At 40.3% G+C, this 16,134-nt stretch overlaps 1 protein-coding gene across 4 annotated transcripts in view; it reads right to left on the reverse strand.

Annotated features, from left to right (window-relative positions):
• dock1 (dedicator of cytokinesis 1) overlaps positions 1 to 16,134 on the reverse strand; it is a 237,588-nt gene that overhangs the window by 72,596 nt on the left and 148,858 nt on the right. The gene's annotated exons all lie outside the window — the stretch shown is intronic.

Raw genomic sequence — 16,134 nt, forward strand, 5'->3', positions numbered from 1 at the left:
ATTAGCACAGTAAGACTGGATAGCCCTCCTCCTTTACCACCTCTTTTACATAACTCATACAGTGCCTCACGATGTTAAAGTGTAAGTCCTGCTGGTTTCCTCATTACTTATTTGTATGTGTGCTTGTATGTATGTATGTTTCAATGTGTATATTTGATTTAATATATTTAATGTACTAATTTGGGAGTAGATACTTGTTTGCTTGTAACTTTAATTTGGATATAATTGTCATCTACAGCTGGACAGAGAAAAGTGTATAAACTGAATGGTGTCGTGAAAATCCAATAAAAAAATAAGTAAAAAAAAAAAAAAAACCCACATGATTACATTTAATTAAAATCATAAGAGCAATTAAAGAAGCATCTAGAAAAAAAACTACAACAGCTGTTTTATTTGTCTTAGGAAAATCTTCCAATATTACAAATACATGACTGGTGAGAAATATGTGAACCGTAAAGAGGTTAAAGTGAGGTGAGTGTAGTCAACCTATGTAAAGAAGAGAGATCTAGCAAAGCCCTGTTTGAGTCTCTGATCTTATTCTAAGGACATCATGAAAAAGATTTGGACTCCAACATCACAAGAAAACTTGGAGGATATTTGATCATTATTTTGGAAGCATTATGAAGTTCTCACCGTCTCCCGTCCTTACCAAGCCAAAAAACCCAGCTAAAAAGTAACTCTGCCACCTCCTTCAACCACTGTGTTAGCCTTTATGGTTCTCTGTCACCCATCAACAACAATGAAAGCAGCTCACAGAGCTACAGCGAACATCATATCAGAGGTGACTAGAAAAGAAAAAAAAAAGAAAAAAAATCAATAAAAGTAATGACAGGAGTGAAGACAAAGTGATGGAGCAATAAAGTGAGTAAGAGGAAATCTTGGACAGTGTCATAAAAATGAACTTCCACATTTATAGGAGGACCCTCTGTGGTAAAAACTGCAAAATGCTCCTTTGTGCTTCTTTAAAATCCAATATACTGATGCCAACAGCCACATTTCCTAAAAGCATCCTTTAGCGACCGAACAAAGTGCCTGTCAAGGGCTTAATCTGGACAGGGACTACAGTGATGAAGTGAAAACTACAAGTGGAACTTAGCTGCTTCATGACATCTCATCCTCACAAGACAGTCGATTGCGTCAGAGAACCAACCTGTAATTGGACTTAACCATCCCAAAGAAACAGCAGTGGAGAAGCAATGCTGAACAGAAACAAACCGTCTGCCCTCACCTGACCTTCATTATTATTGTTGTTATTGCCCATATCCACAAGGGAAGAAGGAAACCTTTTGCTTAGTTTCTTTTTAAGAGGGTAACATCATTTGTTACCATAATCAGTACATACAACAGCAAAAAAAAAACACTAATAGTGGGATAAAAATGCAAAAGACACCAAAAGAATCACTAATCCAATAATCCATTATACATTTTCCTTCATGTTTTCTTGTGCTACATGACTCTGATAACTGCTTCACTTCTCTCTGTAATGCTTCACAGAAACCAGCAGGACTCATTCTATATTAATATGGAAATGTTTTTTTCCTGAGAAGTAAGGGCATGTAAGCCTCACTTAGCCTCCGTCTTTCAACATTAACAGTGGAACAACAGTGGAACAAACCCAGATAGAACATGGTAACACAATACCAAAAAGGGGAAGTATGTAAGACTATAAAAAAGTGGGTAAAAAAAAAATCATAAAAAAAAAACTTCACATTCACATCTTACACTTTTTATTCAAAACAAAAAAAATCAAGGTTGAACTGATTCAATCACAAAGATAATCTCTTCTCTTGCCCTCTGCTGCTGACGTTGGGTGGATTGTTTCTAAGCTTGAGCAGCATAAATCAAATAATTAGCACACTCTTTTCAAATAAAAACAGCAAGCACTTTGGAGCAGGGAGTCGTTGATGCCTGCTGATGCGTCATCCCAAACCACAGAGAGCAGAGAGGTTGGATCACCTAAGCACATTCGTTCATTCTCTGTTTCTCTTCAGTTGTGAAGGAATCTCCAGGATAAAGAGCCCTCTGCAGACTTAACCTGCTGCAAACCTCATCGCAGTACTTTCCAAAATGCTCTGAGGCAGCCTTTACTAGATTAAACCTTTAAACCTCCAGCTTTCAATCAACAATGCTAACATTACATCAGTGCATCTGCAGATGTTTCTATTGATTTTTCTTCTTCTGATCTGTTGCTCAAGAATGAATCTTAAGCTTACGGTCAGATCTGATAGCCGATAGAAGCACTTGGATCTACAAGTAAATCCTGAAGACAAATTCAATACTACAGAGGTGAAGGATGTTGTTATCACATCCCAGTTTACAGATACAGAAGGATAATCTCTCACATAATCTGGACAGCGTGCATCAAATTAAGATCTAAAGGCAAAAACAGAAACACATGCCACACCAGCTGTTGAAGAAATAAAGATGTGGGGCATGTCAGTGAATTGGGAGAAAAAAATCTGTTTTGTTCCTCTGGGGTCCAGCTCCATTAATTGTTGACAATGTCAGCCGAGTGATAGCTTTTTGCTGTCATCTAACGCAGGTCTATCAATGTGACAAGCTGTTTTCGGAGCGAACGAGAAAAACTATAGAACCTGTCAATTCTCACGTATTTTCTCACCGAGATGGCAAGTACTGTTACCATGACGACCCTTATTTTTAAATGCCGAGTGAAAGGATGAAAGGTAGGTCAAATAAAGCTGTCTGGGGAAAGAACAATTCTCCCTCTACGTTGGTGTAAACGGCATAGTCATCCATATAACGGCAATCCCACATTCTTGAACACGACCCAGCTTCTTCCCTTTGGTTCTTGAACAGGCGTCACAAATCATCCAAGTCCCCTGGTCTCAAAACCTGCCCTGAGTCATCCGATCCCTAGTAGACAACTATAACTGCATCTGTTCACATCTGGTGTTAGAAAAATACCCTACCTGTATGGCAGACGTTTTTCTTTCAGTTTATTCAAAAGATAAACTGTACTTACAGTTGTGTTCAAAATAATAGCCAAGTTTTTTAAAATGTGAGTAAAGCTCAAAATCCTTTTAATATTTTTTTATTTCCATTCATTGGGAACACTGCACATTATATTTAACAGGAAGAAAAAGGTATCAATATTTTAATTACTTTACAGAAAATTAAGGAAAAAATTATATTGGGCTGTTCAAAAACAATAGTGTTTGCATTTCTCATTACAAACTCAAATAATTACTCAATAAACTGAAAAGATGTTAAGATTTAGCATTGTTGTGAATCACTAAACTAATATTTAGTTGTATAACCACTGTTTTTGAGAACTGCTTCACATGTGTGTTGCATGGAGTCAACCAACTTCCGGCACCTGTAAACAGGTATTCCAGCCCAGCATGATTTCACAACCTTCCTCAGAAACAGCATTTTTCTAACTGGATTAAGGTCCAGGGGGTTGGGCTGGTCACTCCATAACCTTAATTTTGTTGGTCTGGAACCAGGATGTTGCTCGCTTACTGGTGTGTTTGGAGTCGTTGTCTTGTTCAAACATCCATTTCAAGGTAATTTCCTCTTCAACATAAGGCAGCATGACCTCTTCAAGTATTTTGATATAAGCAAATTGATCAATGATCCCTGTTATGCGATCAATAGGCCCGACACCATAGTAAGAGAAACATCCCCATATCATGATGCTTGCACCACCATGCTTCACGGTCTTCAGAGTGTACTGTGGCTTGAATTCAGTGTTTGGGAGTCGTCTGACAAACTGTTTGCTGCCCTTGGACTCAAAAAGAACAATCTTACTTTCATCAATCCACACAATGTTTCTCCATTTCTCTTTAGGCCAGTCGATATGTTCTTCGGCAAATGTTATCCTCTTCAGCACTTTTTTTTTTAACAGTGGGACTTTGCGGGGGCTTATTGCCGATAGATTTGCCTCACACAAGCGCCATCTAATTGTCACAGTACTCTCACGTAATTTCAGGCTGTCTCTGATCTCCCTGGAGCTGATCATTGGCTGAGTCTTTCTGGCTATAGTTTGATACATTCGATTGGTAGTCTTCCGTTTTCTTCCACATGTCTCTGGGTTGGCTTTCCATTTTAAAGCATTGGAGTTCATTTTAGCTGAGCAGCCTATTATTTTCTACACTTCTTTATATGTTTTCCCCTCTCCAATTAACCTTTTAATTAAAGCAAGCGGTTCTTCTGAACAATGCCAGGCACGACCCATCTTTCTCAGGTTTTCAGAGGGAACTGCATGTACAACATGTGCTGGCTTCATCCTTAAATACAGGCCACCTGAATGACACCTGTTTGTTCACATAATGAACGACCTCACTGACTGAACTCCACACTGCTGTTATTTTGAACACGCCCCTTTCACTTAATTATTCAATTACACAGACTCAGGAGCATTCATATCATGAATGTTGGGTCTGTTGGTTTCTCTGACTCTACTACACCTACTGGTAAATTATTTGCCATGTAATAATACGATTTATACCAAAAACACTGATTGATCTGGTTAGTCATGTTGGACTGCTATTATTTTGAACACAACTGTATACAACTATAATGGCAATTAAAGCTGCAAGCAGCGATGAACGGGCCCTCGCACTCACGGCCACCGCCCCCCATAAGCATATCAGAAATGACACGACCCACGACTTCCTATGTCAAACCATTCAAAAGTTATAGCAGAAAAAAGGGACAACCAATCACAAGAAGGGGCGGGGCTAATTCAGGCCAATGAAGGTCAAGGACTCCATACAGAATCTGATGACACCACCCACGACTCTCTATGTCAAACCATTCCAAAGTTATAGCAGAAAATCGGGACAACCAATCAGAAGAAGGGGCGGGGCTAATTAAGGCCAACGAAGCTTAAGGACTCATTACAGAGTCCCATGACACCACCCACGACTTCCTATGTCAAACCATTAAAAAGTTATAGCAGAAAAAAGGGACAACCAATCAGAAGAAGGGGCGGGGCTAATTCAGGCCAATGAAGGTCAAGGACTCCATAAAGAATCTGATGACACCAGCCACGACTCTCTATGTCAAACCATTCCAAAGATATAGCAGAAAATCGGGACAACCAATCAGAAGAAGGGGCGGGGCTAATTAAGACCAACGAAGCTCAAGGACTCCATACAGAGTCCCATGACACCACCCACAACTTCCTATGTCAAACCATTCAAAAGTTATGGCAGAGAAAAGTATTCTAGGGGGCGCTGTTGAGCCGTTAGGCCACGCCCATTAATGCAAACCATGAAATATCAAATTTATCGCCAAGTCTGTCTTGCATGCAAAATTTGGTGACTTTTGGAGAACTATCAAATATGGACCAATCAGATTTCAAAATGGCCGACTTCCTTTTCGGTTTCGGCCATGGCTCCAAGAGACTTTTCTTTAAGCTGTGCCATGATACAGGTGTATAGCGATTTTCGTGCATGTACGTCAAACCGTATTGTGGGGCTTAAGGCACAAAGTTTTCCGGGGGGCGCTGTTGAGCCATTTTGCCACGCCCATTAATGCAAACCATGAAATATCACATTTATCGCCAGTCCTGGCTTGCGTGCCAAATTTGGTGCCTTTTGGGGAACTATCAAATATGGACCAATCAGATGAAGGGGGGGTGCGCTTGTTGGCGTCTAGCGCCGCCACGGTAACACTTTTGAAAGAGAAAAGTAATGCATGTAGTCGCAGGATGGAGACGCACATTTTGATGTATAACACATCTGGGTTCATGATACGGTTCGGGCCGTATTAATTCTCGAAGGAATGACATATATTGCTCCAAAATTACGCGATTAATTCAGAATGTTCAAAATGGCCGACTTCCTGTTCGGTTTCGGCCGTGGCGCCAAGAGACTTTTCTTTAAGTTGCGACATGATACAGGTGTGTAGCGATTTTCGTTCATGTACGTCAAACCGTATTGAGGGGCTTGAGGCGCAAAGTTTTTTCTGTCTGAACCAATCAGATGAAGGGTGGGCGCGCTTTTCGGCGTCTAGCGTCGCCACGGTAACGCTTTTGAAAGAGAAAAGTAATGCGTGGTGTCGGAGGATGGAGACGCACATTTTGATGTATAACACACCTGGGTGCACGTTACGGTTCGGGCCGTATTAACTGCCGAAGGAAGGCATACATTTCGCCAAAATGACATGATTAATTCAAAATGGCCGACTTCCTGTTCGGTTTCTCGACATGACGCCCAGAGACTTTTCTTTAAGTTGGGCCATGATACAGGTGTGTACCGATTTTCGTGCATGTACGACAAACCGCATTGTGGGGCTTGAGGCACAAAGTTTTCCGGGGGGCGCTGTTGAGCCATTTTGCCACGCCCATTAATGTAAACCATTAAATATCAAATTTTTCGCCAGGCCTGACTTGCATGCAAAATTTGGTGACTTTTTGGGCACGTTTAGGGGGGCAAAAAGGCCCTCCTTTTGTCAGAACAATAAGAAGAAGAAGAAGAAGAAGAATTCCTACAGATACAATAGGGCCTTCGCACTGCAAGTGCTCGGGCCCTAATGAGAAAAAAAATACTGAAGATAACTAAATGCTTCAGACAGATCCAAATAGGAATGGATATATCAGACTTTAAAAGAACAACAGCTGAAGGGTGATGTATGCTTCTGCATAGCAACGACACAGGTAGGGTACGCACAGCTCCCACGCCATCGCTGGTGAGTTGGAGCTGATAAATGTTGGCCATCAGTCGGTGAAGAAGAGATGGCGACAGGGAAATTCAAAAAAGAAGAAGAACAAATGACGTGTAGTCAGAAAGTTTTGGGGATTCACATCAGGCAACGCAGAGCTCTGCGGAGGGGGGTTGATCGACAGAGAGGCTCTGTGTCGCGACGCCATTGATTCGACAGAGAAGGATAAATTAGGCTTCAGGCAGGCAAATCAAAACAACACAGATGAGTTCATGACATAATGGTGGTGTGTTTTCAGCTGTCATGTCATGTAAATTAGTATATCCCTCCACCTAGACAGAAGACATCAGTTATGTAGCCAGCCCTTGTAGCCCAGAATATGCTGTGGTTACACTGCTATGGGACCACCTACGATGGGGTTTGAGTGATCAGATCTCAATGCATCCTCAAATCCATCCTGGGTGCATTTACACTTGTAGACTAGCCAGTCCACTTGTGACTGGACCAATCATGGTGGATTTTAAAGCCAGGTGTAAACAGGGTCTTGGATTCATGTGACCAAAACATCTTATATGGTGACCTGGGGGAAACCTACCCTAATGACCCTTCAAGAGAGGCATGGGGGTCTCTGTAAGTATGGATACATATTCCTCAAGATTTCATATAATAAATTATGGGGTTCCCCAAGGATCAAATTTAGGCTCATTACGTTGTAATCTATACATGTTTCCACTTGGGGATGTCATCAGAAGACATGGCGTTGGTTTTCACTGCTATGCTGATGATACACAACTTTACATGGCCGTGTCTCCCTATGACCCGGAACTAGTTAATGTTCTTTTAAACTGTATTTTAGAGATTAAGTCATGGATGGCAGATAATTTCTAACAGTTTAACCAGAGGTTTAGTTATCGGTCCTGAAAACAAGAGAGAGATCGTTTAACCAAAACTGCTAAATGTTAAATCTTCTCAGTGTGAGAGAAAATCTGGGCATCCTTTTTAACCCTTTTTAACTTCAACTGAGCTGAATTTTGCGCCACATAGTAGAAATGTAACAAAGGCAAGATTTTATCATCTTAAAAACATCACCAGAGTCCATCTATTTCTCTCTCTTGCCAGTACGGAGGTGTTGATGCATGCTTTTATTTCTAAGAGAATGGAATATTGTAATGCCCTGCTCTCTGGTCTTCCTAAAAAGAGTATTCCAAGTTTACAACTACTACAGAATTCAGCCGCACGTGTGCTAACGAGGACCAGAGGGCGGGAACACATTACACCAAATTTAAAATCCCTGCATTGGCTCCCCGTGGCTCCCAGGATTGATTTTAAGGTTATTTTATTAGTTTAGAAATGTCTTAATGGTCTTGGGCCTTCTTATTTATCTGATCTGCTTTTAAATTATGAGCCCTTGCAGACCCTGAGGTCTTCTGGTACCAGTCTTTTAATTGTTCCTAAAGTAAGAACAAAAACTTCCTGTAAGACCTCGTTTCACTACTACGGTCCTCACCTGTGGAACAGCCTACCAGAGAACCTCAGGGCAGAGACTGTTGACATGTTTAAAAAGAGGCTCAAGGCCTTCCTTTATAGTAGCTGTCCATTTATTTTGTTAGTTTGGTTTAGTTTGTTATCATTTGTTATTATTTTAAATATTATGTTATGTTAACTTTTATTTTATGTTGTTCTTAACGCCTGTGCTTTTCCTCATGGAGATCTTCCACACCGGGGACTCTGCTTATTAGGCCTGTGGGGCCGTTGCTGTGGGGATTGCCCTGGTCGGGGTCTAAGGGGAGTCCTGCACTGCAGCCTTGGCTGTGGTGTGGACACCGGTTGGCCCTGATCTGGGCAGTTTCCCTGTGGTGACGCCCTCATTGGTCATTGGTGGGGGTTTTTGGGGAGGGGGTGTATATGTGTGCTATGTGGGTATCAATATAAGGATGTGTGTGAAAACTATGTGTTTTTAATTTTATAAAGCAGCTAAAAAACAAGACAAAAATGCTCACATTTTTTCATGGAAACAGTCCTTCGATGGTCAAAAACTAGACAGCCAATCAATCCTGCACATTTATCTATTCAAATGTATGCTTCAGATAAACTAAAATAAAATGAAACTTTACTCCTGACATCCATCACTGGATCTAGGAGCTGCAAATTTACTAACCCTACCTTCATATCTTATGCTTGAGGGGAATTTAAAACGAATTTTTGCTGAAATGAAAAATCTGCGATTAGACAGCGATGCCTGATTCATCACATGCTGGTCTCAAGCTTGTATCTCTTTTATAATTCATCTCACTCCAGAGCCTGACAGCAAAAACGAAAATTAAAAAAAAAAAAAGTTTGCTCTTGCTGTGTAGGGATTCTGCAAAAACGAAGCATTGTTATATGACTTTAATTAAGCCAGCTGGGAAATGTCATGCAGGTCTATAGGGAGCCATATCCTGAACCTCAACACATCTCAGGAGGAGAAAAAAAACTTACATGGGATGAGAGAGAATGGCGAAGAAAAGGGTTTGCTGACCAACAGGGATGAAAATGACTTCCTTATTCTGTCTATTAACTCCTGGCCTGGTGCAACACAAATTTGCTGGCTCATTACAGCGGAAATTCCACAGCACACACAACAATACCTCACATGGGTTTCGAGGCCATTTAGCAAAGGATGGAGACACCCTGTCTATACAAATAGAACTGCACTGCCAAGACAAAAAGAAATCAAAGCTACCGTATCCATTAACCACATCAAGACCCCAGATGTGTTTTCTTAGTTCACGTTCTCACAATAAGCATCTATATCTCATTAATATTGCGCTTGTGCAGGCAGCGAAGGTTCGAAATCTGGCCTGTGACTCTTCGATGCATGCCTTTCCTCTCTCTACCCCAAGAATCCTGTCTAGCCACTTTCAAAATAAAAGGCCACTGAAGCAACAAAAAAAAATCTTAAAAAAAGAAAAAAAGAAAATCATAATAAGAAAACCTTTGCCTGCATCCTGACAGCACAATTCAAAATTAAGTGGATAAAATGGTTGTACTTTATAAAAAAATGTATGTATAATGAGAGCTTTCAGGCTACAATGAACAAAAGAATGATTAAGAATAAAAGGTTGAATGATTTTATAAAAATAAAACCTCTGGAGCTTTGGAGCACAAGTATGAATTGATTATACCTCTGTTGCAGCCAGTACTGCATTAATCAATTGTACCAGTTTTTGCCATTTTGAACTTATTTGACTTAATCTTTTATCAAGCACTACAGTAATCCTTCTGACATTATCTTTTACACAAGCACCTCTAAAAAAGGTGCAAGTTGAGGCTTTAATGAGTCTATGAAAAGTCCTTCCAACTAAACATTACTGAAAATCTGCTGCCGGAATAAAAACCTGACAGCACTAAGAGCTGCTTGTCCAGAGTGACTAAACTTTTGCATTTTTTATGTATAAACTTAAAAAGTAATCTTGCATGAAATATGAAAGAATGTGTCACTTTTCAGTTTTGGGGGAAAAAAAAAAATCAGGTCATCTTCCCAAACCAGAGCTAACTCATGGTACTGCTCGTCTCGCCAATAAAATACTTTCATATGTTCTGGCTGATAAAATACAGCTTCAGCGAGTCACTTTTTTATCAAAACAATCTTAACTAAACCATCTCAAACACAAACAAGGACTGGAAATGGCAGAAAAGCAGCAGCACTTGACCATTTATCCCACTGGTTTATTAAAGGTGGGTTGAGTTGACATATGTTGCGGTGAGATTCAGAGAGGCCACAAACTGACAAGATGACGAGACGGATGATCATCCAGTGGTTATTGCTAGGAAACCCATTAGTCAAGTTGAGACCATTCACTTTCTGTTTTCATTAGCATCAGTTACTGTAGTCTACAGTTATGCCCGAATAAACAGTTCAGAGAACACAAGGATAAATCGCATAAAATACAGGCAACGAGCCATGAAAGTGACCCATGCTTCAATTTTTCAGACTACACCCAACATACAGAAACCCGAGGAGGCATTGTAACACTCAAACACATCAAAGCCTCACACTTCCTCAATCAAACGGCTTCATTTATACAGGAAATCATGCCGAGCAAGTGGCTGAAAGGTAATTTCTTTTACAGGAACGTTACGTGATTCCATTGCCAAGCGTGTATCATTCAATGGAGGGTAAAATAAAAAACGTTCTTGCAGATCATTCCCTGATCAGCATGGCAGATTGGGTGGAAATACTGGAGCTTAGGGGGAATTATATGGGTCTAAAATGTGCCGTAACAGCTTCTTAAGGAGGCTCAAAATAACTTTCAGTATTCTTTTTGGAGACAGCCAACAATTTGTGTCAAAAATTGGTGGTCGTCATGCCTGAAGCGGAATAGGAAAAGCATACAATCTGACATTTCTGGGAAAGATGGAACATAATTGTTGATGCATATACAGCTCAAAATATGCCATCGTAACATTATAAAATAATGGTGTACATGTGCTTTACGTTACTTCTTCAAGTTCATGTCTAGTTTAAGAGAAAATTCAACTAAGATCTGCAAATTATTAAGGTGCATGCTCACAATGATGAAAGAAGAAAGTACCGTACACAAGGGAATGATAGACCAAAAAGTAATAAAAACAAAAAAAGTCAAGTGAAAATACTTTCTGCATTCTACTTATTAATACTAACAACGATACTGAAAAAAGAGCAGTTAAAGCCACGGCAGTGAGAGGAAAGCCGGACTCCTGTTCAAAGGAATTTTAATTTCCAATGATATTCGTTTCATGTATAGAGGTGATTTGAGAAGGGATCGCTGTATGTGCGGGTAATGTAAGCATTTGCTATTTTCTTTCATGAGACTCTGCTATGAAAGCTGCTTGTGTAAGCAGACCGTTTCTCAGGTGGATAAAACAGAGGCAGTGATTCTTCTATTGATTTTATTACCACCAAGTCAAACCCTCTGGGGACTCCTGTTTGATGTCCTCCTCCCGACACGTACAGTATAGAAAGTATAGAGACCTGTTGTAGTATGAAGATTCATACCAAGATTTCTCTCAATTTATGCTGGGTTTTTTTTCTTTTGGTATTGAACCAAAAAAAGAGGGTTCACTGTATTTCAGCTGCAATTTTTTATGCATCCTGACCAAAAATAAAAAGTGTCATAATGTATTGAATGATAAGGTTTTTCTCTTCTTCAATGTTGCTGCAGTTCATTTATTGAAGTCTCTTCTGAGTATTTCAATTGTTCATGGTTTGGACTCATTTTATTCTTTCAACCTCTCTGTTGTGAATCTGTTGGTGTGTTTGGGATCAATATACTGTTGCAAAGCTCAGTTGAATAGATGGCTTCTCATTTGACACCTGAATGCTGTCGTACACAGAAATGTCCATGCTTGATCACTGCAGAAGGGTGTTGCACTATGGCGGTATCAGGACATCTAGGAGGTCTGAGAAACCAGGGCTTGGCATATCCTGCTGAGTTAATCCCGACCTATTCCACTGCGCCAACTCCAAACCAGGATGAGGAGGCGCGGCCATGTCAAGCCAGGTGTAACTAATCCTGGTACGTGGGCGTTCATGGTTTTTTTTTAAGCAGATTTTGATGTCAGTCACAGATTTAGTGATTCAGAAATTGAGCGAATGCAAGCCACCCCTTTTTCACAGAGAGAGCAGCTTATAATGGAACTATGAGGAGGTTAAGCAGCTAATACCCGATACAGCCATTCTTTAAAGAAAACGAGTCTGCCTCTTTACATAAAAGGGAGATGCCAGGGGATCCGACCGGCCAAGATCACACTCCCGTCAGAAAGCACTTATAAGAATGAAAGCTTCATCGTCCACATTATAATTCAAATCAGGGAAACCATTATGAAAGACATGCATGATATGAAATTATGAATGGGATCTTCCATCAATACAAACAGGCACTTTCACAAGGTCCATTACCTTTATAATTATTGCATCAAATGATGATCATAATGTCCAGTAATTTCTCTGTAAGATATTGATGCAGGCTACTGAAAATAAGGTAACGTACACGCAGAAGATGGGGAATAACTGTTGATTGAATTTATTTTCAGAGCGGCAGCTGACTGAGCAGATAGAGCAGCTGGATTAAGAGATCCCGCTCGTTAGCCTGGCCTCAACCAGACTAGCTGCCATGTATACATCTCCATGGCAACTTATCCGCCCCGGCTTTCCTGCACCCATCTGGAGGCAAAGTTCAGACGGGATAACTGACATATCCCGGCTTAATCCCTTATCTTGCGTTTGTGAAATGCCGTCTTTGGTTTTTTGCCAAATGTGTCACTGTACATGCTCGCCAAACATATCAGCCTTGGTCGCATCTCTCCAAAGGACATCGTTTCCTGAAGTCTTGTAGTTTCTAACTTCTTTTGTTTTTCTGTGCACCTTCTTCCACATTACTGTACAATCCTAAGAAAAAAAGAAAAAGCGTGGAGTAAACCTCGTAAGGCTCTTGGTTTGTCTCAACAGTGCCGTCTATATTGTACATGCGAGGGATGAGGACATCACGTAGGAGTCTCCCAAGGGCTTGGCTTCATGGTAATGAAATCAATAGGAGAGGAGAGTCATTCCAATGTCCAATGCCACGGGTTTATCCACATGAGAAACAGTTTGCTTACACAAGCAGATTGCTGAGTAGGTCCCCATAAAAGAAAATAGCAAAGCTTATCCCATTTGTACATACAGTGATGGCCTCCCAAAGGACTTCTAAGCATTAGACAAATAACATTACCCCGGGTTCAAATCTGAAACCCTTCCAAAGCACTGAGATGTTCCAAGGTCAGATCTTTACAAATATTATTCAGCTTTCTCGTGGGTCAATGTCGCAGCTTGTGGTTGCTCGGCTGCACAACAACGAGGCTGCGGGGTACTGTAGGTGTGTTACTGTCGCACAGAACAAGAAGTCGTGTCATTAAACTGTTGTGTTGCTACTCCACTGCTCGGGAGTATTGTGTCATGTTGTTGAAAAGTCAGACGAGTCAAAGGCTGAACAGATAAAAACAAAACTTCCTGTTGTGTCATAAAGGACTTGGCTTGAATAGCTCCAGTGTAGTGAACTGAAGGAGGTCTAATGGATTAAAAAAAAAATGATTTCAGCTGTATTTTGGTGCATTATTTGTTTCATCCTTTGAAAATCCTTTAGCACCTTCTTGCATTTTTAATATGTACTTAGCAGTCAAAGCATGGTCGAGTACTGAAAAATATCAGAGTTGACAAAAGGTTTTCACAACCTTTCCAGTTTTCTATCTTTTAGTCACTTAAAGCTGCTTTCACATTACATGATTTTAAGTCTTAATTTTGCAAATTGCTGAGCTCAGCAATGAATAAAAAAAATAAAAAAACGAACAAAACCTTGACTGCGTTCCAACTGCTTGCTAGATGGCATTAGTTGGTTATTGATGAAACTACTCAAAGATGCATCAGAGAGGCTCGATGACACCCCTCTTCGATGCCACGCAAACAAGCATGCTAAGTATGTGGAGCTGCTGGGGACTCCACGTACGAGTTACCGGGGGGGCGGTGGTTAGGTCAACATGAGGACAGAAACCAGCGGATTAAAAAGATGTATGACATTCAGCAAAGTTGTCTTTTACTTTTTCATCCGTGTTCTGGGGTAAACCAAAAAAACTACTATATCGGGCAAGGTTATATGCCCCACGTTCTGATTATATGATATGAAGGTTGTCGACAAATTGCTCAAGATCACAAGAAAATTGTAGTTTGATTGGCAGGTACTAAACGATGGGTGTGAAAAGATGAAAGATTACATTATTGAGCCTTGCACACTCTGGGGAGTTTGTTGGGGTTTTTTTTTTTTTTTAAGTCAGGGTTTGCAAGAAACTAGAAACCGGAGATTGTTTGATGAAAAGTAACAGAGGGAAACCTGGAAGAGGAAAACAACAACCGCATATTCATGACATATTACAAAGAGAAATGTTTGGATTCACTGAGCAGGACTGGCTGAACTCTGGAAAATAAACTAAATTACTCATCACTCTATTTCCAGCAAAAACATGCCGATTTACCTGGAACGAGTTGTTATGGTAGTAATGACAGACTTTTCTGCACATGACCAGAACAGACAGATGAGTCAGAGGTTGTCACAGGCAACTGTCAATCGCTGACTTCAAAACTCCTGACTGCAAAACAATGAACCAAATGCACTGAAAATCTGAACTTCACTTTTTTTGTGACAAACTAAAAAAACACAAAAACTTTTTCTTAACATAACAGAATGTTAAACAGTTTAAAAGTTTAGTTTACCATGTGTTCCTTGAATAATGTTTAATCCAGTATCATACAATTACACTCTTTAGTGAAGTTCTGTTTAAAGAAGACCATCCCCATCACAACAGTTGGGTCATTTCATATCCAGAAGACATTGATCAGCTGTGACTTGAAGAAGCTGCTGAATAAGATGAAACGGATCCGATGACACACTGATTAAAACAAAGCTTTTTAAAAACCTCTGGTTGATTTATTAAACATACTCCCCCTCCCGGATATTTGGGTTCTGGAGGGGAAACTCCTGAACTAAATAGATATGCAAAAAGAGCCAGACCCAAAATCGCTTTGTCCACACCTTCGAGGCACTAACTTATCAACTCTTTTTGTTTAAGCTCCAACTTTTGCCGTCTAGCATGTAAAAAGCTTCATTTGATGTCAGATTTATGTCTTTTATGTGCCCTAAACTGGTTTAATAAATGCAGAAGAAAAAAAACTTGACTGGTAATAAAGAGAGACTCAATTAAGAAATATTTGTTGATAAAATATTTTAGATGTGGAGTGAAACAACTAATATATGACTAACATATCACTCTGCCATGATTAAATCAAACCTCATGCAATGTTGGTTTTTCTGGTTTATTTCACATCACTAATCACTAATTTCTTTTTTGAATAACTTTACCGTCCACAAGTTGTGAAGCAGTGCACCGTTTGTCTATTCTGGTCTGTGCTGGCAAAGATAATGTTGTGAAGTTGCTCACACATACTCGCATCAACACAGACTGCGCAGCAGCTGCTGTCTCAGAGCTGCGGCTCATTACCATGATACCTGAGGCTTAAAGCACGACTCAGATTTTTCTCTGTTCAAGAACAAGGGCGAGCCACAGCTCTAAAAAACATCCAACCACGCTTGCACAGCCCCACTTTTACATGATCAAGCTCTCATCAAGCGCATTTCTTTTCCCCCACCTCTCCTTTTCTCTCCCTGTTTTGTTCATTAAATACTGTAACGGTACACCGCAAATCCAATTAACTCGGGGAAGAAAATGCTCATTCCCAGATGAAAAACAGGTCTTCTCCTACACTAACAATGTTAACTGCCGACTAGCCCGTGACACATGGATTAATAGCTGAGAGGAGATCAGACAAACAAGCTCTGGAGAGCGAAAGACAAGCAGATGGAATCATCTTCCCACACGAAAGAAAAGAGCTGTGAGGACTCTGGGAAATAGAGATGACAGAAGGTGAATGGACTCATGATGAAACTTTCAAGGTTG

This window comes from Cololabis saira, chromosome 19, assembly GCF_033807715.1.
Source record: "Cololabis saira isolate AMF1-May2022 chromosome 19, fColSai1.1, whole genome shotgun sequence".
NCBI classification, from domain to species: domain Eukaryota; kingdom Metazoa; phylum Chordata; class Actinopteri; order Beloniformes; family Belonidae; genus Cololabis; species Cololabis saira.